This window comes from Malaclemys terrapin, chromosome 1, assembly GCF_027887155.1.
Source record: "Malaclemys terrapin pileata isolate rMalTer1 chromosome 1, rMalTer1.hap1, whole genome shotgun sequence".
NCBI classification, from domain to species: Eukaryota; Metazoa; Chordata; order Testudines; family Emydidae; genus Malaclemys; species Malaclemys terrapin.
This window is the reverse complement of record NC_071505.1, coordinates 233,532,340-233,560,293: the sequence shown is the minus strand read 5'-3', so window position 1 is coordinate 233,560,293 and position 27,954 is coordinate 233,532,340.

The window sequence follows — 27,954 nt, the reverse complement described above, 5'->3', positions numbered from 1 at the left end:
TAGTGTAGACTTGCCCTAATATAAGAGGAGGGAATATAGTAGGGTTCCAGCAGTTGAGTTACAGTAACTATTTATTGTATTATAAAAGTTATATCCATTTTTTTAATCCTATCATCCCACTTGGTCAATCTCTTTTCAAATAGTTCAGCTGTTAATCTAATACAGTCAGAAAATTGCTCTATTTCTTTTAGTTCGTGCTCTGATTTGGTTTCTGAGAAGTTGGTTTTGATCCATAAAGCCATAATGTCTTGCCAACTGCCTACTTCAGATATCACCTCTTTCCCCATGTCATACTGACACAGTTGTAGTCAATGTAAGTGCTTGTGCTGGAGTCACCTTGATTTAAAAGAAAGGGGGTTAATCATAGAGTGTTTTCCTGGAAGAACCCTAAGCTTTAGAATCTATTCCCATAATTATCAGCAGTACAAGTTGCCCTTCATGGAGAGAATACCAATGAGACATTAGGAACAGATATTTTTACTCACCAAAACAAAACGAAATAGACAGAAGTGACCCAGAAAAATGCTGAAGAGAAGGCCATGATATAGGGAATCATCTTTCTGTCTTCTGTAAGTTTGAAAGGCTTCTGGTCTTGATGTTAGAAAACTAGAATCAGTGATGCCAACATGGCTGTTTTGTGCATGTAAAAGCTTATGCTCCCTATGAAACAAAGGGAAAAAATGTCTATCAAAATAATGAATATTCATTATTTAGATTCATAAAGTCCAAGGCTAGAAGGAGCCACTGGGATCATCTAGTCCAGGGATCGGCAACCTTTGGCACGCGGCTTGCCAGGGTAAGCCCCCTGGCGGGCCGGGCACATTTGTTTACCTGCCACGTCCGCAGGTTTGGCCGATCGCGGCTCCCACTGGCTGCGGTTTGCTGCTCCAGGCCAATGGGGGCAGCAGGAAGCGATGGCCAGCACATCCCTCAGCCCGCGCTGCTTCCCGCCGCCCCCATTGGCCTGGAGCGGAGAACTGCAGCCAGTGGGAGCCATGATTGGCCGAACCTGCGGACACGGCAGGTAAACAAACTGGCCCGCCAGGGTGCTTACCCTGGTGGGCCGCGTGCCAAAGGTTGCCGATCCCTGATCTAGTCTGACCTCTTATATAACATGGGTCATAGAACTTCTGCAAAAGAATTCCTAGAGCATATTTTTTAGAAAACCAACCAATCTTGATTCAAAAAGCTGTCCGAGATGGAGACTCTACCACGACCATTGGAAAATTATTCTAATGGTTAATTACTCTCACCCCATTAAAGCTGTATACCTTATTTTCAGTCTGAATTTGTCTAGCTTCAACTTTGAGTATTGGATCGTGTTATACCTTTGTCTGCTAGACTGATGAGCCCATTATTAAATATTTGGTCCCCATGTAGATATTTACAGACTAATCAAATCACCCTTTTCTCATCCTCTAATTCTAATAATTCTTATGGCTTTTCTCTGAACCCTTACCAGTGTTTCAACATCCCTCTTGAGTTGTGGGCACCAGAACTGGACACAGTGTTCCAGCAGTTCCAAATACAGAGGTAAAATAATTTCTCTACAACTACTAGAGAGTATCCTGTTTATGCATCCCAGGATCACATTAGCTCTTTTGGTCACAGAGTCACACTGGGAGCTCATGTTCAGCTGATTATCTAACACAACCCCCGAATTCCCAGACTTATGAGGCCTCAGTAGGCCCAGTACCATCCAACCCTACTCTAAGGACTGGGGCCTTCCATTGACCAGGGGTCCTGTCCATTTGCTGGATCAGGAAGAAGGCCCTGAGCCTGTTTAAAACCAGGCTATTTATAAAAAAAATCCTTTTTTTGTCTGTTGGTCCCTGAAGAATCCAGCCTGAACTAGTATATGTAGATTCACAGGGGGTGGAGGTGGCTTCAAAGGGCTGATAACCGAAGTAGTACATTAGCATCCCCTTTCTACTAGAGAAGGTACATACGCCACAATAACACATACACAATTACATTTTTAATACAGTGTACCTCAAAAGTATTAACCCTAATTCAATAAGGTTGAACTTAGTTCAATAATCAAAGTGGTAGCCGTGTTAGTCTGGATCTGTAAAAGCAGCAAAGAGTCCTGCGGCACCTTATAGACTAACAGACGTATAGGAGCATGAGCTTTCGTGGGTGAATACCCACTTCTTCGGATGCTCTTCGGTGCATCCGAAGAAGTGGGTATTCATCCACGAAAGCTCATGCTCCTATACGTCTGTTAGTCTATAAGGTGCCATAGGACTCTTTGCTGCTTTCTTAGTTCAATAAGTTTATCTTGAGTCCATAAAATTGTTCAGAATATTGCAGGATATTATCAGTCTGTCACATGCTGCTAACTGATAATTTGGCAGAAGAAATCTATGCTATGTCTTGTGGCACCTTTAAGACTAACAGATGTATTGGAGCATAAGCTTTAGTGGGTGAATGCCCACTTCGTCATGCATCCGACGAAGTGGGCATTCACCCACGAAAGCTTATGCTCCAATACATCTGTTAGTCTTAAAGGTGCCACAGGACTCTCTGTTGCTTTTTACAGATCCAGACTAACATGGCTACCCCTCTGATACTATGCCATGTCTGACACTCTCAAAAGGACTGCTGAGAAAACAGACATCATATAGAATATGATCTTATCTCTTTCCTGAAGTCTATGGCTTACATCTGCACTAGAGAAAATCCCTCTAAGCTGTTACAGCCAAAGGCTCTGATCCTCAAAGGTTCGTAGGCATTAACTCCCATTTAAATCAATAGGCATTAGATGCCTGAATACCTTTGATAATATGGGTCTAAGTCCCTACTGCCCCACATCTTACTTTTGTAAGGACACCTATGGTGATAAAAATAACAGAATGGGCACATCTGGTCCTAGTACTCCAATTCCTTTCCAAAGAGCCTGGAAGAGTTTTCATTGTTACATGTATAGATGAGAAGAAAGACTTGTTTCTTCTTAAGGCTTGACAGTCTTCTTCCTTGGAATAGAGAGAATTCATGTTAGAGGCTAGTCCTGATCTCCCCTAAGATCCAGCCAAGAAAACACTGTTTTACTCCTGCTTGATGCTATTGTCTTGACAAAACTGAACCTAGCACTTTCACTATCATTTGTGAGACAGGCAGGCCAAGTGAAGTGAGAACAGGATTGTGAGCCAGGAAATAGAGAATTCCAATCCTGACTTTGCCACTGATTTGCTGTGCGCTTTGGGACTTGACCTCTGTGTCTCAGTTTCCCCACTGGAGGAAATTAATGAGAATAAATAATACTGCCTATCACACAGGATGCTATCCAACACCAATAAAATGTGAAGTATTACCATATGCAGTTCACTACAAATGGCAAGGCAAGATACAAGTTTCAGTTCATTCACTGGATGTTACTGTGAGAGCCCAGAAGAATCTTGCTGCTGGGGGAACTCGAGTAAAAACTTAAGCTGTCAGCAAAGTGAGCAGATCTGACTCTGAGCACACACGGAGGGTTAAATCCTGCCCCCTTTGAAGTCAGTGGCAAAACTCCCATTGACTTCAGCAGGGGCAGGATTTAATCCTTAAAGTTAGGCACATGCAGAAGTAACTTGCTGAATTAGGGCCTTGTAGCCCCAGAATGTATGTCTGGCATTTTGAATACTACCTAATGAGTCTTATTACTTCTGTATTGTTTTGTGCATTTTATATATTGCTTTAGAAAATCAGTCTTCATAGAAGGAAAAGTGCCAACCACTTTTTTTTTTTTTTTTAAATTATTATTTTGGAAAACCTATTGTCACTGAAAAGGGGTTGATCTTGGTTGAATTGCCTTTAACAATCTTAACTCTTTCTTCACAGTTTTTGTTTTTGAATTAATAACATCAATTTTAAAAAGTAGGAAAAGAATATTTAATAGGAATCCTCTTGCCAAAGTGCAATGGAACTGCATAACAATTAATAATACCCTCTCTTTGACACTTGCGGTCCCTTCTAACCCTGTGATTCTATTAATACAATAGGGCATGAATCATAGACTCATAGGATTAGAAGGGACCTCAAGAGGTCATCTACCCCAGTTCTCTGCACTCATGGCAGGATTAGGCATTATCTAGACCATCCCTGACAGGTGTTTGTCTAACCTGCTCTTAAAAATCTCCAATGATGGAGATTCCACAACCTCCTTAGGCAATTTATTCCAGTGCCTAACCACCCTGACAGTTAGGAAGTTTTTCCTAATGTCCAACCTAAACCGCCCTTGCTGCAATTTAAGCCCATTGCTTCTTGTCCTATCCTCAGAGGTTAAGAAGAACAATGTTTCTCCCTCCTTCTTGTAACAACCTTTATGTACTGGAAAACTGTTATCATGTGCCCTCTCAGTCTTCTCTTTTCCAGACTAAACAAATTCAATTTTTTTCAATCTTCCCTCATAGGTCATGTTTTCTAGACCTTTAATCATTTTTGTTGCTCTTCTCTGGACTTCAGTTTGTCCTCATCTTTCCTGAAATGTGGCGCCCAGAACGGAATACTCCAATTGAGGCCTAATCAGCGTGGAGTAGAGATGAAGAACTACTTCTCGTGTCTTACTTACAACACTCCTAATAATACATTCCAGAATGACTGTCGCTTTTTCTGAAACAGCTTTACCCTATTGACTCATATTTAGCTTATGGTCTACTATGACCCCCAGATCCCTTTCCGCAGTACTCCTTATAGATTCATAGATTCATAGATTCATAGATTCTAGGACTGGAAGGGACCTCGAGAGGTCATCGAGTCCAGTCCCCTGCCCGCATGGCAGGACCAAATACTGCCTAGACCATCCCTAGTAGACATTTATCTAACCTACCCTTAAATATCTCCAGAGACGGAGATTCCACAACCTCCCTAGGCAATTTGTTCCAGTGTTTAACCACCCTGACAGTTAGGAACTTTTTCCTAATGTCCAATCTAGACCTCCCTTGCTGCAGTTTAAACCCATTGTTTCTGGTTCTATCCTTAGAGGCTAAGGTGAACAAGTTCTCTCCCTCCTCCTTATGACACCCTTTTATATACCTGAAAACTGCTATCATGTCCCCTCTCAGTCTTCTCTTTTCCAAACTAAACAAACCCAATTCTTTCAGCCTTCCTTCATAGGTCATGTTCTCAAGACCTTTAATCATTCTTGTTGCTCTTCTTTGGACCCTTTCCAGTTTCTCCACATCTTTTTTAAAATGCGGCGCCCAGAACTGGACACAATACTCCAGCTGAGGCCTAACCAGAGCAGAGTAGAGCGGAAGAATGACTTCTCGTGTCTTGCTCACAACACACCTGTTAATGCATCCCAGAATCATGTTTGCTTTGTTTGCAACAGCATCACACTGTTGACTCATATTTAGCTTGTGGTCCACTATAACCCCTAGATCCCTTTCTGCCGTACTCCTTCCTAGACAGTCTTTTCCCATTCTGTATGTGTGAAATTGATTTTTCCTTCCTAAGTGGAGCACTTTGCATTTGTCTTTGTTAAACTTCATCCTGTTTAACTCAGACCATTTCTCCAATTTGTCCAGATCATTTTGAATTATGACCCTGTCCTCCAAAGTAGTTGCAATCCCTCCCAGTTTGGTATCATCCGCAAACTTAATAAGCGTACTTTCTATGCCAATATCTAAGTCGTTGATGAAGATATTGAACAGAGCCGGTCCCAAAACAGACCCCTGCGGTACCCCACTCGTTACGCCTTTCCAGCAGGATTGGGAACCATTAATAACAACTCTCTGAGTACGATTATCCAGCCAGTTATGCACCCACCTTATAGTAGCCCCATCTAATTTGTATTTGCCTAGTTTATCGATAAGAATATCATGCGAGACCGTATCAAATGCCTTACTAAAGTCTAGGTATACCACATCCACCGCTTCACCCTTATCCACAAGGCTCGTTATCCTATCAAAGAAAGCTATCAGATTGGTTTGACATGATTTGTTCTTCACAAATCCATGCTGGCTATTCCCTATCACCTTACCACCTTCCAAGTGTTGGCAGATGATTTCCTTAATTACTTGCTCCATTATCTTCCCTGGCACAGAAGTTAAACTAACTGGTCTGTAGTTACCTGGGTTGTTTTTAGTTCCCTTTTTATAGATGGGCACTATATTTGCCCTTTTCCAGTCTTCTGGAATCTCTCCCGTCTCCCATGACTTTCCAAAGATAATAGCTAGAGGCTCAGATACCTCCTCTATTAGCTCCTTGAGTATTCTAGGATGCATTTCATCAGGCCCGGGTGACTTGCAGGCATCTAACTTTTCTAAGTGATTTTTAACTTGTTCTTTTTTTATTTTATCCGCTAAACCTACCCCCTTCCCATTAGCATTCACTATGTTAGGCATTCCTTCAGACTTCTCGGTGAAGACCGAAACAAAGAAGTCATTAAGCATCTCTGCCATTTCCAAGTTTCCTGTTACTGTTTCTCCCTCTTCACTAAGCAGTGGGCCTACCCTGTCTTTGGTCTTCCTCTTGCTTCTAATGTATTGATAAAAAGTCTTCTTGTTTCCTTTTATTCCCGTAGCTAGTTTGAGCTCATTTTGTGCCTTTGCCTTTCTAATCTTGCCCCTGCATTCCTGTGTTGTTTGCCTATATTCATCCTTTGTAATCTGTCCTAGTTTCCATTTTTTATATGACTCCTTTTTATTTTTTAGATCGTGCAAGATCTCGTGGTTAAGCCAAGGTGGTCTTTTGCCACATTTTCTATCTTTCCTAACCAGCGGAATAGCTTGCTTTTGGGCCCTTAATAGTGTCCCTTTGAAAAACTGCCAACTCTCCTCAGTTGTTTTTCCCCTCAGTCTTGATTCCCATGGGACCTTACCTATCAGCTCTCTGAGCTTCCCAAAATCTGCCTTCCTGAAATCCATTGTCTCTATTTTGCTGTTCTCCCTTCTACCCTTCCTTAGAATTGCAAAGTCTATGATTTCATGATCACTTTCACCCAGGCTGCCTTCTACTTTCACATTCTCAACGAGTTCCTCCCTATTTGTTCCTAGGCAGTCATTTCCCGTTTTGTATATGTGCAACTGATTGTTCCTTCCTAAGTGGAGCACTTTGCATTTGTCCTTACTGAATTTCATCCTATTTACTTCAGACCATTTCTCCAGTTTGTCCCGATCATTTTGAATTTTAATCCTATCCTCCACTTGCAATCCCTCCCAGCTTGGTATCATCCGCAAACTTTATAAGTGTACTCTCTATGCCATTATCTAAATCATTGGTGAAGATATTGAACAGAACCGGACCCAGAACTGATCCCTGTGGGACCCCATTCATTATGCCCTTCCAGCATGATTGTGAACCACTGATAACTACTCTCTGGAAACGGTTACTTATCACCTTATTATCTTCTAGATATTTGCAAATTGATTGCTTAATTATTTGCTCCATTATCTTTCCAGGTACAGAAATTAAGCTGACTGGTCTGTAATTCCCCAGGTTGTCCTTATTTCCCTTTTTATAGATTGGCACTATATTTGCCCTTTTCCAGTCTTCTGGAATCTCTCTTGTTTTCCATGACTTTTCAAAGATAATTGCTAACGGCTGAGATATCTCCTCAGTCAGCTCCTTGAGTATTCTAGGGTGCATTTCATCAGGTCCTGGTGACTTGAAGACATCTTGAAATCCAGTTTCCACTTTTTGTAGGACTCTCTTTTATTTTTAGATCATTGAAGATCTCCTGGTTAAGACAGTGTGGTCTCTTGCCATACTTCCCATCTTTCCTACGCAGTGGGATAGTTTGCTCTTGTGCCCTTAATAATGTCTCTTTGAAAAACTGCCAACTGTTTTCTATTGTTTTTCCCCTTAGACTTGCTTCCCATGGGATCTTACCTACCAATTCCCTGAGTTTTCTAAAGTCTGCCTTCTTGAAATCCATTGTCTTTATTTTGCTGTTCTCCCTCCTACCATTCCTTAGAATCATGAATGCTATCATTTCATGATCATTTTCACTCAAACTGCCTTCCACTTTCAAATTTTCAACCAGTTCCTCCCTATTTGTCAAAATCAAATCTAGAACAGCCTCTCCCCTAGAAGCTTTCTCCATCTTCTGAAATAAAAAATTGTCTCCAATACATTCCAAGAACTTGTTGGATAATCTGTGTCTTGCTGTGTTATTTTCCCAACAGATGCCTGAGTAGTTGAAGTCCCCCATCACCAGCAAGTCCTGTGCTTTGGATGGTTTCGTTAGTTGTTTAAAAAAAGCCTCATCCATCTCTTCTTCCTGATTAGGTGGTCTGTAGTAGACCCCTACCATGACATCACCCTTGTTTTTACCCCATTTAGCCTTACCTAGAGACTTTCAACAAGCCTATCTCCTATTTCCATCTCAACCTCAGTCCAAGTGTACACATTTTTAATATATAAGGCAACACCTCCTCCCTTTTTTCGCTGCCTGTCCTTCCTGAGCAAGCTGTACCTTTCTGTACCAATATTCCAGTCATGTGTATTATCCCACCAAGTCTCTGTGATGCCAACTATGTCATAGTTGTGTTTATTTACTAACATTTCGAGTTCTTCCTACTTATTGCCCATATTTCTCACATTAATATACTAAGATACTGATTTGATTCCCCACCCCCAGTTCTGTCTTGTCTCTCCTTTATCCCTGCTATAACAGCCCATGCTCCCCACAAATTCCAACCCTTCTCCCAGGTCTCCATGTTTTTGACTTACCTGTGCGCTTTGGTCATCTGCCCCCTTTGAACCTAGTTTAAAGCTCCCCTCATTAGGTTAGCCAGTCTGTATCCAAATATGCTCTTCCCCTTCCTCGATAGGTGGACCCTATCCCTGCTTAGCAGTCCTTCTTGGAACAGTATCCCATGGTCAAGGAAGCCGAAGCCCTCCTGGTGATACCATCTTCGCAGCCAGGCATTAACCTTCAGGATGCATCTGTCTCTATCTGGGCCCCTACCCTTGACCAGAAGGATCGAAGAGAACACCACCTGCACTCCCAACTCCTTCATGCTTACTCCCAGAGCCCTGTAGTCACTTCTGATCCGCTGAGAGTCATACCTTGCAGTATCATTAGTGTCCACATGGATGAGTAGCTTGGGGTAGTAGTCAGATGGCCAGATGATCCTCGACAATCCCCCCATAACATCTCAGATACAGGCCCCTGGCAGGCAGCATACCTCCCAGGATGCCATGTCAGGGTGACAGATGGGTGCCTCCATGCCCCTAACCACCACCACTACCCTATGTTTCCTCCTGGGAGTGGTGGCTGCAATCCTCTCAATCTTGGGAGTACATGGCTTCTCCTCCTCCACCTTTGGGGGTGATTCCTCATCGCTCGTTGCCAGGGCAGCATATTGGTTTTCCATAATCATGGTGGGTGGGTTGGGAGTAGGGGTGTAACACTGCTTCTGCCAGAAGTAACCAGCAGCCAGTATCCTCCCTGTGACAGAGCCATATCCTCCTCCCTGGTGGTGTGACAGCAGTCCTCTGTAGCTGGATAGCTTCCTCAGTCTTGGATGTCTCCATGTGAATACTCTCAAGGAATTCCTTGTGGGAACGGATGCTCCTCAGCCTAGCCACCTCCTCCTATAGCTCTCCCACCTGCTTCCTGAGACATTCCTCCAGCAGGCACCTTTCACACTGGATGGTCCCCCCAGCCTGGCTTTCTGTGAGTGGGAAATGCAAGCCACAGTCTCTGCAAATCCACACCAGGATCTGGGTGGAGGCATCCGTGGTTAGGTTCTCTGTCTGGATACAGGCGCAGGTGGAGGAGACAGGAGCAGTGTTGGCACTGGCAATGCGGCCCTTCCTAATGATTATAGTGATTATATTATGACTCCCACTTAAAACTCCCTCTCAAACTCCCCCGTTTGCAGTCCCCTAGGTCGCTTAACCTCTGGCTTTTAAGGCCTTCTCCCCTAGGTCAGCCCTACCCCCTCGTTAATCACACAGGGGGAGGGTGATCACAAGGTGATTGAGGCTGATCAAAGGTGATCCAGGGAACAAAGGCTCAAACAGTCCCCAGACACACAATCCCAACTGACCCAGTAACTGAAATAACTGAAAATAACCAAAATAACCAGAAAGAGAAAGAAAGACACAAACAGCCAAACAAACTCACTCACCCCAAAGTTAGTAGTCGCACCTTGTTTGTTCATCGGGGATCTCCTTCTCCCCCTCTCAAAATTCCCCTTTTTCGGTCCCCTGTTTGCTAGATAATCCCTTCCTACTCCATTCTCCCTTCCACACCCCCGCGCATTCCAGTTCAAAATAATATACTTCTTGGCTGAGTCCTTGCATGTTAAATTTCATCTCAGAACCACTTCTATTGTCAAGTCAAAATCCTGAAACTAGGGAGTGAAGGGGTCTAATGGGTACTGGGAGTCTAGTCTGGGCTCAGCTACTGACTAACTGTGAAAGCTCGGGCAAGCTACTTATTATTAACATTGTGGTGTATTGTGGTACTGCTTAGAGGCACCATTGTGTTAGGTACTGTGCACATATACATTATAAAGGCGATCCCCATTCCAAAGTGCAACCACTGCTCCTCAGTTTCTCTACCTAAAAAATGGGAATGCTGCTTTCCTACTTTATGAAAGAGGTTCTGGGAGGCTCAGTAAATATTTACACAGTAAAATGATTGGAAGAAAAGTGCTATGCAAGCGCACAGTATAATTGCTATTAAACTCATGTTTTATAACGGAAATAACAAAAAAACAAAGTACAGAACAAAGCTATAGGTGATACATTTTGTTAAACTCAGATGACTAACTAAAAGAATAAACACTAAACAGGCAAGCTTTTAGGAAACAGTATCTTTTTCAGGCCCTGGGATCCCTGCAGAACTAACTGTGTTCTGAACTATTTTTATTTCATGAACTAAATAATAGAAATGTTGGCGAACGCTTTACTTTAGTGCCACAGCAACTACACATGAATTATTTTGTGCCCAGATGGAGTGTAAGCATGATACACATGCAAACAAGGAGGAAAATGACAGCTCAAGCTCACCATAGATCCCTAAATGACACTGAAGAGAGGTTAGATTTGAATGGCCGTGGTAACTTAGTGAGAGGTAAATATAAGGCTTGGTGGGTGAAGGGAGTGAGAAGGGTAATTAAGAGAGGGAAAAGGTTTGTTTAACACACTGACCTGGGATTCAGTCATGGGCAGTGTGTGAACTGCTGGCTGGGGGAGGCTAGCCCACAGCCCCACCCCTTCTGCCTGAGGCCCCGCTCCCCCAGAGTGTTGGGAAGGTAGGCAACATGGCCATTCCCACCCCCCCCCCACCCCGGAGTGCCGGTGGCGTGGCCCCAGCCCCAGAGCACTAGGTTGGTGGTGCGGCCCCAGCATCACGCCAACCCCAGCCCAAGCCCTAGCTGGGGACATGGCACAGGGACAGGGGAACTGGCAGGAAGGGGTCAGGGCGGGGGCAACATGGGCAGGGCCATACCTGGCTATTTGGGGAGGCAAAGCCCCCCCCGCCAGCCTATGATACCCACTGCTCATGGATTCAGGAGATGTGTGTTAATTCCCAGCTCTACCACCGATACCTCGGTGGCCTTAGACAGATCAATTGATTTCTCTGTGCCCCAGTTCCCCACCTAACCCAGGGGGGTAATAATCCTTTCTTTCTCCCACCTTTTGTTGATTTTATCTATTTAGACTGTAAATCTTTGGGACAGATACTGTCTCTTATTATGTGTTTTCCCAGCACCAATCACAATGGTCCCCGGTCTCAGATGGGGCATCTTGGTTCCCCCATAATGCAAATAATAATAAATAATAATAATAATAATGATAAAGAATAAATCTGGTGTGTCCATCTAGTGCTAATAGAATAACCCGTTCAAATACTGGAATGGAAAGACCATGCACAGTGACTGAGGAAGACGCATTTTTCTTCGGCACCTTTAGTTTGGTCTCATAATCAAGCAGGCAGCACAGAGATTGCAAATGTGCTCTCATTGAGTTTAGTGGAGCAGGATTGAATCCAGAGTGTTAATTTTAGTTAAACAGGGCCTGGTTTTCAAAGGGGGATGTGTCTATCTGGCTGGCGTTTGTGCACCTGCTTCTTTGTGCAGATGTTTGTATACACATACACTTTTTGACCGCTGATATCTGTGCCTGCAGGTGATAGAATTTACATGCATGAAGGGGTGGACAAGTAGGTTTTATGAGCATAAATTCTATTACCAATGTGTGCAGAAACTAGAGGTCAAGAAATCGATGTGCTTGTCTGTGCACATAAAACTGAAGGTGGATTTTTGAAATATGACCCCCAAAATATGAAGATGGAATCCCCCTACACAATTCCCTCCTACGCAAATATCATTTTCCCTTTACGAATGAACATATTGTTCTGTGCAGAGGCGGACAGTTTGCTGAATTTCACTTCACTCCTTGAATCCATTTAATGAATAACAATGAGTTGTGAGGCTTTCATTGGATTCCGGTACCTTGCTTATATTTGCATTAACAGTTTTCAGTGCTCATTTGATTTTGGTTTTGTTCTGCGTTTCTGCCTCTTGTATTTGTCTGTGCAGCTACAATTCAAGGCACAGTAAATAAATAAACAAAACCCAAGCAGAGCATTCTCCAGGGAGCTACACATTACAATCTATAAAGTCACAGTACAGGCAGAGCTCACTCCTCAAATTGATGTGACTCACTCCTAAATTAAATCATAGCTATATGACTGTGGCTTCCCTGCTAAAGAAAAGCTATGTGTGTATGGAGTCTAGGGGGACGGTAGGAGATGCAAAAGCCATAAAGACGACAAGACTCTGGAGGATAGGTCTTCACTGCGCAGTTAAACTTGATCCTGAACTGGGATTTAGCCAACCACACACAAAAACCTATGCCCTGGGTTTGGAGGTGCTTTAAGCCTGAGCTAGATTCCTTGGCTGGAGGTTATAGGTTAGAGGCCAGACTCTACTTTAACTCAGGCTGGAACTCACTGTGCAGTAAGGACTCAGCCTAAATCATTGACATGCTGATAGTACTCCAGTGCCTTCCCCCAGTTCCCACTAAAGGACAGACAAGTTCTCCCACAACTGATAGTGTTGAGTCTTGCCAGTTCTCTGGCAATTAGGGCAGTTTTTCTTTCTGGGCATTCACTGTGCTGAGAGTCCACAAGGGGGCGGACATTCCAAGTGGCGAAATTCATTGTCTTGTATCAGCCACGGAGTTGAGTGATCCCACTGGATGCGGCCATCCAGTCGGAAGAGTATGAGACAACCTATGTTTTGGGCATCTTTTCTAGCTCCCTCCCCGTTTGGGGTGAGCAGAGGGGATCCTAAAGAGGCCTGCTCAATCACAGCCACTGCTGCCGAAATGCATTTCTGTCTCATCCAAGCACAGGACGACCGTCGCACGGCTGCCGCCTGCGTGCAGATTTGTGACGAAAGCCTCCCAGAGATCACTGCGCCTGTCTTCACTGCCACTCATCCGTCACCGCAGGGCTTTGCACGAGTGCGAGCCCTTTCGCAGAGGCCTGTGCATGAAATCTTTTAACATGGGAAAACTAGTTTGGAGGCAGTAACCACAGAAGACTTGACAGGAGGAAAATCCTGACTCAGTGGCAAGGAAATCTAAGACAATCAGGGGCCTCCCTCCTGCTGGATCCCTCATGTGCCTTCACAGCCGCAGAATACTAGAAGGTCCTCTGTATGCACCTGATCTACCATTGGGGTCTTGTGAAGTTTGGACTGCGGTTAGTCAGGAGCCTCCCCTCAGACCTGCTCACCAAATGGGACCCTACCAGGAGTATGAAAGCGCCGGATGATGTTGCTCCGAGGGTCTTTATCCCACGCAAGGCTCTCCACCACCACAAGGTTGTGGTCCATCAGAGAGGAGGGGTACATCTACACTGCAGTGTAAGCCCAGGGTTTGAACTCAGGGTCAAGCCTAATCACCCCTTTGGTCTACACACAAATTGCACTAACCCAGGGTCCCAGGACCCCCCGGGTTGGAGGGTCTGAGACTCATTCAGGAGCCAGGGTTCAAGCCCTATTGCTTTGCAGTGTAAACACATCCCCACTGGACTCATGCTCTAGGAGTCTGCCAAAGCTATTCCACACTCCCATGGGCCAACTTTCTTTGTCCTCTGGATAGTCACATTTGGTGGATAGTCAAGTTTTCCCACACTGGACCACAAACACAGGGCTAGAACAGCCCCATTTTGGGTGGGCATTACAAAATCCAGGATATGGGCGGTTGGACTCAGGCCTGCAAAATGCAGTGTAGATGCTGGAGCCCCAGGTTGGTTCCCTGGGATCAACAACTCCTAACCTAGGAGTGTCTACACTCAGGTTACAAATGCGTGTAGACACTCAAGCCCTAGGTTAACAAACCCAGGGTGTCTGCTAACTTGAATTCTACTAACGCTGGGCTTACACTTCAGGGTAGACATACCCTTAAAAGTTAGGTTGACATAGTTACTATGCTGAAGGGTGTGAAAAATTAAAATGCACACCTCTGAGCACTGTAACTATACCAAGCTAAGCGCTGGAATAGATGTTTCTAGGTTAATGGAAGAATTCTTCTGTTGACATAGCTTCCGCCACTTGGAGAAGTGGATTATGTACAGCAATGTCAACCCCCTTCTTTTGCTGTAGGAAGCGTCTACACTATGCTGCTACAGCAAAAGAGCTGCAATGCTGTAGCTGTGCTGCTGTGGAGCCCATAGCGTAGACATGGTCTAAGACAAGGTCCCTTCCCAAGGAATGTGCAATGTCATTTATACAAATAACAAAACAAATAAGGATATATCATCAATATCGGTGTGTGGTGGGGGGAAGGAGAGTAGTAAGGGTAGGAAGTTTGTATTGCATGTGTTGATTTGTGCATTGTCACTACTATAAACACAACACCTGTAGGATATATAAAAAGGATAACAATAAAGGGCTACATTTTCAACACAAGTATAAAAATTAATCTCTGCATTCTCTCTTCCGGCAAATGCTTGCTATGAAATATTTGGTAAAATGCTGTTTTATTATAGTTTCCTGGTTATTTCTCCCCAATAAATTCCTGAACTGTTTCTGCTTTGAAGACTCTCTCTCTCGGTTTTGAATGGCCAAACATCACCATAGCATGGGAGTGACTTTCCTGTAAAATAGATTGGCAGTAAGAAAGTCCCTAGTGGAGTTCCTGTCTTTTTTCCTTTTTCAAGGTTAGAGAAAATTCTGCTTGTGGAAGGGTCTTTTTTCAGAATATGGCAAGAGGGGAGTGGTTGATGCTGTGAATGTTATTCTGATTGTGGTGGGAAAAACTTTATCAAATAGCAACGTTTTGAAGCATATCCTACAGGTAATACAGATTTTTCTATCTATTTTTTCAGTTCTACATCTCTCTTAAAGAGGAGTCACTGATGCAGCAGTTACTTAGACCAGGAGAAAATTCTCTTTTGGTAGGTGAGGCAACTTCTGCAATACATTTCCCAAAAAGAAATAAAGACAACTCCTCACTTAAATTTGGTCCTCTAGAAACAATAACAGAGTACCATGCTTCAGACCACTGGCAATTGAAATCCTGCCAAGGTAAAGCATCATATGCAGTAACATGTCAGCTTTCATACTTGAGAAATCCATTTTTTTGTTAGAAAGGAATGCTATATTGCCAGCATTGCAGATGATGTGCTAAGAATGGACAGGAGAGCACTAGCAGCACAGTGCCGATTAGTGTACATTAAAATCTTTTGTTGAGCCATCTCCCTTCAGAAGTGACCATGCCTATGTATTCTACTCCATGTGCAGCAAGATGTCTCTGTTGTCTTTATGTCTTATGCCCACAGTTTATTGGTATCATAACAGTCCATATGTTTTTAATCTCACCAGTGCATAACAGCATCTGCACAGCCATTTCATATTAATCAGCTTATGCCTCACACTTAGAGGGGCCTTCTGTGCTAAACATCATCATGCCTGTTCCTCTCCTACTGCTAAATGCACCCAGTTAGTTTTATTTTCCTATTATAAAGCCTCTATGACTCCCAAAGCACATTTGTTATATGAACAGATTTTCCTAGAGTGATATTGGTTAAGGTTACAATTTTGTTATGGCTCCAAGCCATAAACAGCAGGGGATGCTGGAGCTCGAAGCTGCTGGGGGCCCCCGGAGCTGCCCAGCCACCGCAGGGGGTGGGAAATCCTACAGCCCCAGCAGCAATGGGTGCTGGAGCCTTCTCCCTCTCCATTTTGTCATGGATATTTTTAATAAAAGTTACGGAAAGGTCATGGGCATCTGTAAATTTTTCTTTATTTCCCATGACCTGTCTGTGACTTTTACTAAAAATATCCATAACAAAAATCTTAGTATAGGTTGAATCTCGCTAGTCCGGCACCCTCGGGAACTGACTGGTGCCGAACCAGAGAATTTGCCGGACCATGGAAGGTCAATATTGTAGCGAGCAGGTCTCTTTTCATTTTTATCTTGCCGAGGCAAATAAATGGAACAACACTTGCAACACCACTCAGCCAAGGCTTCCCAGCTCTCTTCATAACAAAAGTGTTAATGTTGTTACACAATTGTACAGTATTGGCCCAAGGAAATAAGTAGATAAAGCATAAAAAAACCAAAAAATAAAATCATGCTGGACCACGGATATTGCCAGACCAGAGAGTGTCAGACTAGAGAGATTCAATCTGTAATTGGTAATATGTGATAGGGATCTTCCCTAATACCAGCCACGCGGTGCGGGGAGGGATAAAGCGATCATCCAGAGAACTGGATGGGGTGGGTGGTTAGTTTGTTTTCTGCTGCTGAATGTTAACAGGAAAACCGCAGCACTCAACGGGCTTTGCTTGGTATGTGGGAAAGGAGGGCACAGAAGCCGAAAGACAATGGCTTACCATGGCCGCATGCAAGCCAAATTCTGTTGCCTGGACCTGCGTCTGTGATCTCTAGCAGCAAAGCCACAGGCACTCAATATTAAGAGGCAAAATGCGACCTTGCACAGAAATCACATGTGCTATGTAATGTGAATAGTGTTGGTCACCGTGAAAGAGTATAAGCATTGTTCTGCAAAATGTATCTTTTTAAAAAAATTCTCTCCTTTTTTCCCTCCCTCCAGCAGCTGCAAATTTTTCAAGCCTCCCTCCTCCATCCCGAAGGCTATCTCAGATAAGGAAAAAGAAGACGCGAGACGAGATGTTCACAGAAATCATGAAATCCACCCGCAGTGACAGAGCTCATCTGAATGAGTGGAAGGACACGGTTTCAAAGTATAGGAAAGAAGACAGTGAACGTGAGCACAGGAGGGACCAACGTGAGGAGAGGAGAGACGCACGAGATGAGAGGTAGCGGCAGGAAGATCAGAGGAGGCAGAATGCAACGCTGGGGCTGCTGCGTGAGCAAACAGACATGCTCCGGCATCTGGTGGAGCTTCAGGAACGGCAGCAGGATAACAGAGTGCCACTACAGCCCCTATATAACCCCCCTCCCCCTTCACCATGTTCCATAGCCTCCTCACCCAGACGTGTAAGAACGCGGGGGTGGGGGGGGGGAGGCTCCGTACACCTTCCCATTCCACCCCAGTGGACAGCCCAAGCAAAAGGCTGTCATTTTTTAAACCTTTTCTTAGTGGCTTTTTCCTTCCCGCCGATCCTCCTCCGAAACCCCACGCGGGTTCCCTCCCTCTTTTTATAATGTATTAATAAAGAATCAATGATTTTTAAACGATAGTGACTTTATTTGGTTTGAAAACAAGTTGGGGGAAGGGGGAGGGTGGGTTCCTTACAGAGAATGAGTCAATAAAGGGGGCGGGTTTTCATGAAGGAGAAACAAACAGATATTTCACACTGTAGCCTGGCCAGTCATGAAACTGGTTTTCAAAGCTTCTCTGATGCACAGCGCTTCCTGGTGTGCTCTTCTAATCGCCCTGGTGTCTGGCTGCGCGTAATCATCAGCCAGGCGATTTGCCTCAGCCTCCCACCCCGCCATAAAGGTCTCCCCCTTACTTTCACAGAGATTGTGGAGCACACAGCAAGCAGCAATAATAATGGGGAGATTGGTTTGGCTGAGGTCTGAGCGAGTCAGTAACGATCGCCAGCGACCTTTTAAATGGCCAAATGCACATTCTACCACCATTCTGCACTTGCTCAGCCTGTAGTTGAACAGCTCCTGACTCCTGTCCAGGCTGCCTGTGTATGGCTTCATGAGCCATGGCATTAAGGGGTAGGCTGGGTCCCCAATAATAACTATTGACATTTCAACATCCCCAACGGTTATTTTCTGGTCCGGAAAGTAAGTCCCTTGCTGCAGCCCTTTTAACAGAGTAGTGTTCTTGAAGACGCAAGCGTCATGAACCCTTCCCGGCCAGCCCATGTTGATGTTGGTGAAATGTCCCTTGTGATCCACAAGTGCTTGCAGCACCATTGAAAAGTACCCCTTGCGGTTTATGTACTGGGTACCCTGGTGCTCCGGTGCCAAGATAGGGATATGCGTTCCATCTATCGCCCCACCACAGTTAGGGAATCCCATTGCAGCAAAGCCATCCACTATGGCCTGCACATTTGCCAGAGTCACTACCTTTCGTAACAGCACCTGAGTGATTGCTTTGGCTACTTGCATCACAGCAGCCCCCACAGTAGATTTGCCCACTCCAAATTGATTCCCGACTGACCGGTAGCTGTCTGGCATTGCAAGCTTCCACAGGGCTATCGCCACTCGCTTCTCAACTGTGAGGGCTGCTCTCATCTTGGTATTCTGGCGCTTCAGGGCAGGAGACAGCAAGTCACAAAGTTCCATGAAAGTGCCCTTATGCATGCGAAAGTTCTGCAGCCACTGGGAATCATCCCACACCTGCCACACTATGCGGTCCCACCAGTCTGTGCTTTTTTCCCTTGCCCAGAATCGGTGTTCCATGGATAGAAACTGCCCCATTAACAACATGATCTCCAAAGCACCGGGGCTCGCGGTTTGACAGAATTCTGTGTCCGTGTCCATGTCCATGTCCATGTCCTCATCACGCTTGTCGCTGTGCTGCTGCCGCCGCTGCCTCCTCGCCTCATTTTTCTGGTCCTGGCTCAGCATAAACTCCACGAGAACGCGCGAGGTGTTTACAATGTTCATGACTGCTGTCCTGAGCTGAGCGGGCTCCATGCTTGCCATGGTATGGAGTCTGCAGTGTTCACCCAGGAAAAAAGGCGCAAAATGGTTGTCTGCCGTCTGTTGCTTTCATGCAGGGAGGGAGGGAGGGGTGAGGCTGTACCCAGAACCACCTGCGACAATGTTTTTTGTCGCCTATCAGGCACTGGGATCTCAACCCAGAATTCCAATGGGCGGGGGAGACTGCGGGAACTATGGGATAGCTATGGGATAGCTACCCACAGTGCAACACTCCAGAAATCAACGTTAGCCCTGGAACATGGACGCACACCGCCGAATTAATGTGCTTAGTGTGGCCGCATACATTCGACTTTATACAATCTGTTTCCCAAATTTGAATTATATAAATTCAGATTAATCCCCTAGTGTAGACATACCCTTTGTTGTGCTTCAGCTTCATACACTCATTCTCCACCTTCTTATCATTCCCTGACCTCTTTTCCCAATTATTCTTTTACTCTTTCATGGTAGATGGCCTCCTATAGCTTTTCAACATGTCTCCCATCATCTGTGCTATCTTTACTCATGCTGAGTAGTACTTTACGATGCAAATTGCCTAATTGAAACGAACTGGTCCCCTTGTGGAGGAAGGGACTACTCAATGAAAGGTACAGACTAAGGCACACAGAACTGAATTCTGCAAGGTGCTGAGCACTGTGGTCCCAGTCCAGCAAAGCACTTTGGCACATGCTTCAATTGAAATCCATGGGACTACTCAAATGCTTAAGGTTAAGTATGTGGCTAAGTGCTTTGCTGGATCGCTCCCAGAGTGCTGAGCACCTTGCAGGATCTGGCCCAAAAAGAGTGGAGATCTTCTAGATCTCTAGAGTGGAGATCTTCAAGAGCTTCTAATGAAGATATACACTATGCGAAAAAGTGAGTAACACAGCGAAAGGTAAAATAAACCTGGCTGGAAAAGGCACAGCCTGCCTGCTTATGTGGGTGAGCCAGCCATTTTGATACCAGATAACAACAGATTAGGCTGCTCCATTCCCACCGTTCGGTTTTAGCAATATTCTGGAGGCCATTCTTTTATACATGCTACAGGGAGCAAACAAAGGTATTGCTTGGTGCTTGCTATAAATTACGTCCTTTGGATTCCAGATATCCCTCATTTGCTTTTAAACCTTAATACCCTCAAGTTTTCATGTTCTTGTGGATTCTGGCACTTTTTTCTTTCAAATGTGAGCATATTGACCCTGGTGTCTTTATTTCCTCCCCCCCACTTCCACTATACCAGTTATTTTGAAAAAAATTGAAATCAAAGTAGTAGTCTCATTTTCCTACTGCTGTGCACAAAGGGCAACAAATAATGGACATTTTCACCATAATTTTGAGTAGTTTTATGCTCCTTGATTTTCCCTTTCATCAAAACCAAATGAGGCTTGTATTATGGGCCTGATCAGAAACTCACTATAGTCTGTGGGAATCAATCAAATATTTAGTAGTGATCAATCTAGGTATACTTCTGAAGTGCTAGTATCAGAAGTCTCTTGCAGGACTGTTATTGTGACTATTTTTATTTTGAGGAGACAGAATCCTTTTCAAACTGAAAAATAGGGAACGTGTATGCTCGGAGTCAGGCTAGACATATGTTTCCTGACTTTTCCAGACAAATGCAGGTATGTATTTGGGAGGAAAACTGGATGTGATGTAAGCCAGGTTTTGTGTCTTGGAACTCAGCTCTTTGAGGTAGGTCTCTTATGTCACCTAAGAAATGTTGGGAAATTTGAATCTCCTAAATTTATCATCTTATTGATTATTTAGTCTTCAAGATTATGTTTAGATACATTTAAAAAGTTTCTGCAGTATAAAAAGCTAAATCAAACATTATAAACAGATTCATCACCATATGAGAGAACCTGAGCTCAACTTTAAGCAAACCTAGGATGATTTATAGTCTTGTAATGAAATCGTGCAAAATTCACAGTTTTATATGCTTTCAAACAAAACCTGGCAAAATTCCAGTTTTGCTTTTGTTATATTTATACATTTAATATTTTAAAAGCCAAAACAGACATTACACAGAGGAAATCTGAGTAATGGAAATGAACAAAAATGATTGTGGATTAAACCACAATCAAAGGGGAAGGTTACAGAAATGTAATATATAATTTTATACATTTGAGATACCACAAATATATAACAGCTAACATTATCTTGACTTGAAGAGTTGCACAAAGGAAAAACCATGACTAATTATATATAAAGAAAAGGAAGAACAATTCTTATTCACGGTCAACAATAGTTTTAGGAAGAGGCCACCTCAATAGACATAATTTGAAGTTTTTGTTCATCCTTTTGATCCTGAAATAATGGAGTCTTTCCATGTAAAAAACCATTTGGCTTCATCAAATTATATCTAGTGCATTAACTACAATACATAATATTGTCAGACATAGCACACTTGCTCTTGCTCTATCCTTTAAGTATTCATGACTTAGTCTGACTCAAAGAAAAGTATCATTTTTATTATTTACAATATCCTATATTTAAAAAAAATATTGGGAGATGGTTCTCTTTCCCAGTTTCAGTACCATGAGTTAACTTTTGACTACCAATCGGGAGGAGCATGGGCGGGGGGGCATGCCGGGCTGTTTGGGGAGGCACAGCCTTCCCCAGCCTATGCGATGTGCTGCCCATGGCACCAGTGAACTTTCCCCAACAAATCCTCCAGTGCCCTCTTCTGCCACTCTCTGCAATCTCCCCACTTAACTAGCTAACAGCCTCCTTCCTTATTCCCAGTACTCACAGCCCCATGCAGCTCTGGGCAGGAGTGATACTGAGTCCAGCTCCGGCCTGTCCTTCTCAGCCAATTCCTCCCTGGCACAGTGCTCCTCCTGGCTCCTGTCCTGGGGTGTCCCCGATCAGCTGCTCTGTCTCTTCCAGGCTTAGGGCAGGTTCTCAGCTGCTTCACTCTGTGAGGCCTGCTTGCTGCAACCCTTCTGTCTGGAGTTCTAGCCACACACCCTCTTTCTCTCCCCTCTCTCTCTGCTCCCACTCCCCCCAACATCACTTCCTGCTTCTGGAACAATCAGCATTTCTCCCCCTCCCACCTCAGGAAAAAGATGTAAAGGGGCTATGCTCTCTAAACCCCAAAGAGGTTGCTCTCAGATCACCAAGAAGGAAGTGAAGACCTGAGAAGAGAGGGGAAGAAGGATAAATTATATTCAGACTCTAATATCATGTTCGCCAACATGGTACTTAAACACCAAATTTGGATCCTGCTGTCCATAGTAATGCATTTCCCAAGTCGAAAGAATGCTTAAACTCAGTGGTAGATTCAGGGAGAATTAACCCCAGCAAACTGAAACCAAACCAAAGAACATATTCACAACTAACCCATACAAAGGGAGACCAACAGTTTTTTTTGCATAGCATGCCCAGTCAGTCAGTCAGTCAGTCAACCAAGCAGCCTTGCAATTAGAAAGGAAGAGGGGCCAAATGCAGCCCTGCAGTAAGCATGCGTGACTCCTGTAGAAACAAATGGGAGTTCTATCCACTTACAAGGACTTAATTTGGTCCAGAGAATGAACAAATGACTAGTTGTATAGCAAATGACTAGTTTTTACAGCAAATGATACTGTCCTTGTTTCAAACATTCTTTCAAAAAAGAATTCCAGGAAATAAAAAGAAATGTCAAAACAATGCACTGTTAGGGAGATTATTTGTAGAGTTATCTGATCTTTTATGTAGAGGGAAATGTACCATCAGAGTGTTATGAGAATTGTCATTTTTCTGCAGTCTTCAGCAAACAGACTAATAATCAGTTTCTCTCTTCACCTTGGTGCAGTGTGCTGAAACATAGTATTATTGCCACCCAGCAGATGGGAATATTTCTCATCAGGAGATGGGAAAGACAAGTTGCCAATATATTAAGAACAGTTAAAAAAAAAGTCAGGTTAAAATAGCATCTATCATATTGTATTGGTTTTACAATATCAGGTTAGCAATTTTAGACTGGGATTTATTAATTGTACAAATACTTTTTACAATAATATAAGTGCAGAAAAGCCTATGCTATGGAATACAGTCTGTACTATGGTATGCAGTATGGAGAATACATAAATACTAGGGATGGAGTGAATTGTATTAATATTGCATTAGTGCCCAGAGGCCCAGTCAGGATCACCACCTTGGTATACTACACGCTGTAGAACAGATGACGGTTCCTGCCAGAGAATTTATCCAATATGGATTCAATTTGGACACAAATCTGATCAAATTCAAATATTTCAGACTTTTTGCAGTTTAATCTAGAATGCAAGGGTCTCAGTTCACCCCTGTAGGTACAGGGGAATGCAATTTTCCCCACATTTTGTCTGTGGGAGCAGCCTAGTCCACGGGGAGATTTACCTCAGTGAAAGGCAAAAGGCAGTTTCTCCATCATTTTTTCCCAGGAGTTCTGCCATGAGGAGCAGATTACGTTTACAGCTGAGGCTCTGTGGGGCCCACTGGCAGAGATTGCCCAGAGATGTGCTGAATCCACATTGGAGTGGCATTAGCTTGGCCCGCAGCCCCTTCTTTCCTAGAATGTCAGAAGTAGCATACGGCCCCCATATCCTCTCAGAGTGGCAGCAGTGCCTTCATTTCCTTTAAAGGTAGGAGGGGCAGTTTCATGGGTTCACCTCCCCTCTTCCTCTCCCACCCCTCCAAAGTGACAGCAGGGGGTATTCCAGTACTTACACCCTGGCTGCTGGGCTATCTGCTTGGGCAGGGGACCAGGTCTGTGGCATTGTTCTCAGTGCCAGGTTTACAATGGTGCCAATGGCACTGTCGTGCCAGGCCCACACTCAGAAGGGGTCCATTACGCTTGCCAGTGAGGAGTGCTGGAAGTTCCCTAGAAGTGTGTGTGCGTGGGGACATCCACTCTCCCCCTCACCCCAAGGCCCCACCCACACTCCGCCTCTTCCTGCCCCCTGTTCCAGCACCCCTGTTGCCAGGTGTCCGGTTTTCAACTGGAAAGTCCAGTTGAAAAGTGGGTCTAGCTGTGTCTGGTCAGCACTGCTGACCTGACATTAAAAGTCCAGTTATAGGAGTAACCACAATTAGCCTCCTTGCTAGGAGGGCAGGAAGAGCAGCTGCTGCTGCCTGGAGGAGCTACGGTTCAGCTGGAGAGAGAGTGACCTGTCTCCCAAGGACCTGGCTTTGGTGGAGAGAGGTAGGTACTGTCTCCACGCCGCCCTGGGGGAGGGGGGATCTGTCCACTCCCTACCCTACCTGCTGTTCTTGCCCCTGGCGCCCTGCCTTGCTCTGGGGAACACACCTCCCACCCTGCTGTGCTCTTGTCCCCAGCCCCTGTCTTGCTCCAGGCACCACCTTCCCACCCCACTATGGTCTTGTCTCTGGCCCCTGCCTCTCTCTCGGGGACCAACCCCCCCCTTCCCTATGCCAGACCCACAAAAGGTTAATACAGCCCTTATTGTTCTCCTGCCACAGAGTCCTCTGTTGGAGTGTGGTGGCAGGCCTTCCCACAACAGTAGGTCTAGACATTAACATCCCATTGATCTGAATGGGGTGAATCTGTGACAGAATGTACTGGTGTCCACACTCTATACACTATTGTAATAATCTTTGTACAAGGTATGTCTGGTGTATCATTTGAAGACTCATAATTTGCTGGTTGATATCGTCCTGATAAAATGTGTGGCAACATTGTGAAGTTATAAGATTTCCTTGTATGATGTTATTAACACGTTCCAAGCTGAGATTGGCAAAAAGATCCCTCTCAAACAGAAGAATGTGTGCTCTGCTTCATTTGCATTTAAACAGAGTCATCAAGCAGGAAGGGAGACAAAGGGAGTTCAAACAGGTGGGAAAACCAGCAGGGAATATCCTTACATATAGACACTCTGTCTCTCGATTCACAGCTTGAAATGTTTTCCAAGGGGGGGGGGGGAAACTCACACTACAAAAAGGAGGAATAAATGCCTCTTTTCTCCCTCCCTGCCCATCACATTCATGGCATCTGAAGCCATAGGACAAGGAGGCATTCGCTGGATTCTGGGGAGAAGAGGTCCTGATCTAAGAAGTTTGGTCAGTAAGATTGCTAAAGCATGTGGTGAGAAAAACTTTGTTTTGAATTTAACAATTTGTTAAGTTAGACACCAGCTGCATTTTACCTTTATTTTCCTTGTAATCATTTCTGACTTTTATGCCTCATTACTTGTACTCACTTAAAATCTCTCTTTGTAGCTAATAAGCTTATTGTACGGTTTTATCTAATCCAGTGTGTTTAAATTGAAGTGTCTGGGAAATTCTGTTTAGGGAAACAAAGTGTGCACATTATTTCTATGAAAGAAATACAGGCTATATGGATGTGTATTGTCCAAGAGAGGGCTGGACAGTACAGGACATACATTTTTGGGGGGGTAAATCTTGGATTGGAGGGTGTACTGGGGTCACCCTGCAATATAAACAAGGCTGGTAAGAGCCAAGCTGGGGCTGGCTGGCTAGAGCTCACACATAGATACATGTGGGAGTGACTTACATGCTGGAGTCTGTTTGTGAGCAGTCCAGGCTAGAGGCTACAGCCGCTAGACTGGGCAAAGGGCAACAGGTTAGAAGGCAGGGGTGACACAGCTATTTATTAGTCTGGATTGTCCCCAGGGTATGTCCCAAGATCATTCCTCTCAGAGCTATTACTTCAGGCTGGCTGCAGACTCAGGTAGAAATCATTTTGGTTACACTCCAATTCCATTTTGAAGCTTCCCTTTGTGACCATGTGGCCTAGAAGTGTTAAAAAATATGAAGGGTGAATTTCTGCCCCCATCATGAGACTTTAGCATCTGAGACTGTGGGCCTTAATCCAACCCTGCTGCCCCATTCAGAGGGAATGATGCTGCAGAAGCGCTGTGGTTTTAAAGCCATAAGTTTCTAGTTAACTTTGTTCCCTTCTGTATCTTTTTCTGTGGGAGGCAACAATCTGGCCCTTAGTCAGGAAACTACTTCTCCCAGAGGATTAGCCACATAAATTTGCCTTTTCCTGTTCAGCTCCTTTTGGAACTATTAGCAAGCAAACAAGTCTCAAGCTGAGAAGATTTGATTTTTTTTTGAAGCAGTGTGTTTTAGTCACTGAGATAACTCCAAACCAGCTGAAAGAATTTCCTCTCTCTCCAGAGACCATGCATGGAACATATGAGATTGATGGAGAATATTTCAGCAAGTTAACAGCCTGTGCAAACAGGTGGTTATAATGGAAGTTTCTTAGATGTGAAATCCAGAAGGGAGCATTAGGATCATATAGTCAGTCTTACCTCCTGCATAATCCAGGACACAGATTTTCACCCAGCAATTCCTGCATCAAAACTATAGTTTCGGGCTGAGGTAGAACATACCTTTTTAGAAAGACATCCAGTTTTGATTGAAAGACTTCAAGTGAAGGAGAATCCACCACATCCCTTGTAGAAGCTGTTCCAATGATTCATTACCCTTACTGTTAAAATTGTCTGTCTTCTTTCTAGTCTGAATTTGTCTAGCTTCAGCTTCTACCCACTGAATCATGTTATGCCTTTGCTAGTTTAAAGCACCCTCTACTATCAGAAGTCTTCTCCCCAGGTAGGTACTTTTAGATTGTGATCAAATCAACTCTTAACCATCTCTTGGAGAAACTCAATCTCTCTGTAAGGTCGAATTTCCAGCCCTCCAATCAGTCTTAAAGCTCTTTTCTGAATCTTCTTCAGTTTGTCAACATCCTTTTCAAAATGTGGACGCCAAAACTAGTCACAGTATTCCAGTAATGGTCTCATTAATGTCATAAATAGAGGTAATACCACCTCCCTACTCCTGAAATCTCAACATGATCTTAGCTATCACTGGCAGTGAATGCTATAGCTATCATTCATCTGTGGTCCTACAGGTGCAAAACAGGGAGCAAGACAAATTCCATTCCTTTCCGAGCCTGACCTCTCAAACTGCTTCATCATGTCAAGTTCTGCCCCCTGTCCAGCTACTCAGCAGGAAGCCCATCATCCATACCTGGCATACCACAAACTCCTAATGAAGTCAAGAAGTGCAACAAGATCAAGCTGAAAGAAGGACTTTCCAGGTGTCTCTTATAGACTCTGCAATCACCTATAAAGCTACTGATGCTGTGCTATATTCATATTGCACACACCAATTGCAATGATCTGCATTTCTTGGTCTCTCACCAGCAGGTATGAATTTTTCTGGACCACAGAGACATAGTTGCTTATTGATCTTTTCATTATAGGTCAGTGACTGAAATTCAGGTTTACAGGTGGAAGGACTTGGTGGCTGGTCTCCATTAGCTGCTTATGAACTGTGTGTGAAAGCAACTGAATCAGATGCAGAATGTCTTTGGAGTGTCTGTTACTTGGTGCTAATGAATCATTACCTGGTGGAATCTCTGGTCATACATGAATATTTTAGGTATTTATCAGATGGGCCCAAACTGCAACAAAACCCTCTTTAAAAGTTGGGGAAATTCGGATCTAAAACGTGTGGCTTGTGCTATAGAAGATAGATCCAAAGCCCCTTCAGACTTTGTGGAAGTTTGGATCTAGATTTGAACTTTGCAGCTCAGACCCATTATTAATAATAAGAAGGCTTCTGAACTATTTAAATCATGTGTCCTTGATCCTCAGTGACAAAAACCAAAGGCATTGTATTGCATCTCAGACACATTACAATGGCAAGAATTAATTCAGTGATGCATAGAATGCCCAGTGCATATACTATGAAAGTTGAGTTTTCAGATGAATCTGTAGCTCATCCCTGTGATGGGTCCCCCCCGGGTGCCACCTGGAACTGAGGTACAGCTGAGTCCTCTGTCTCACCAATCTGGGTTCCCTCTTGCATTGTGATGTTGTGACAAGCTGCAAAGCCTTCCAGGCTTGCACTCACACCAACATCCACAGGCAGGGACCACAACCAGCTGTGTTC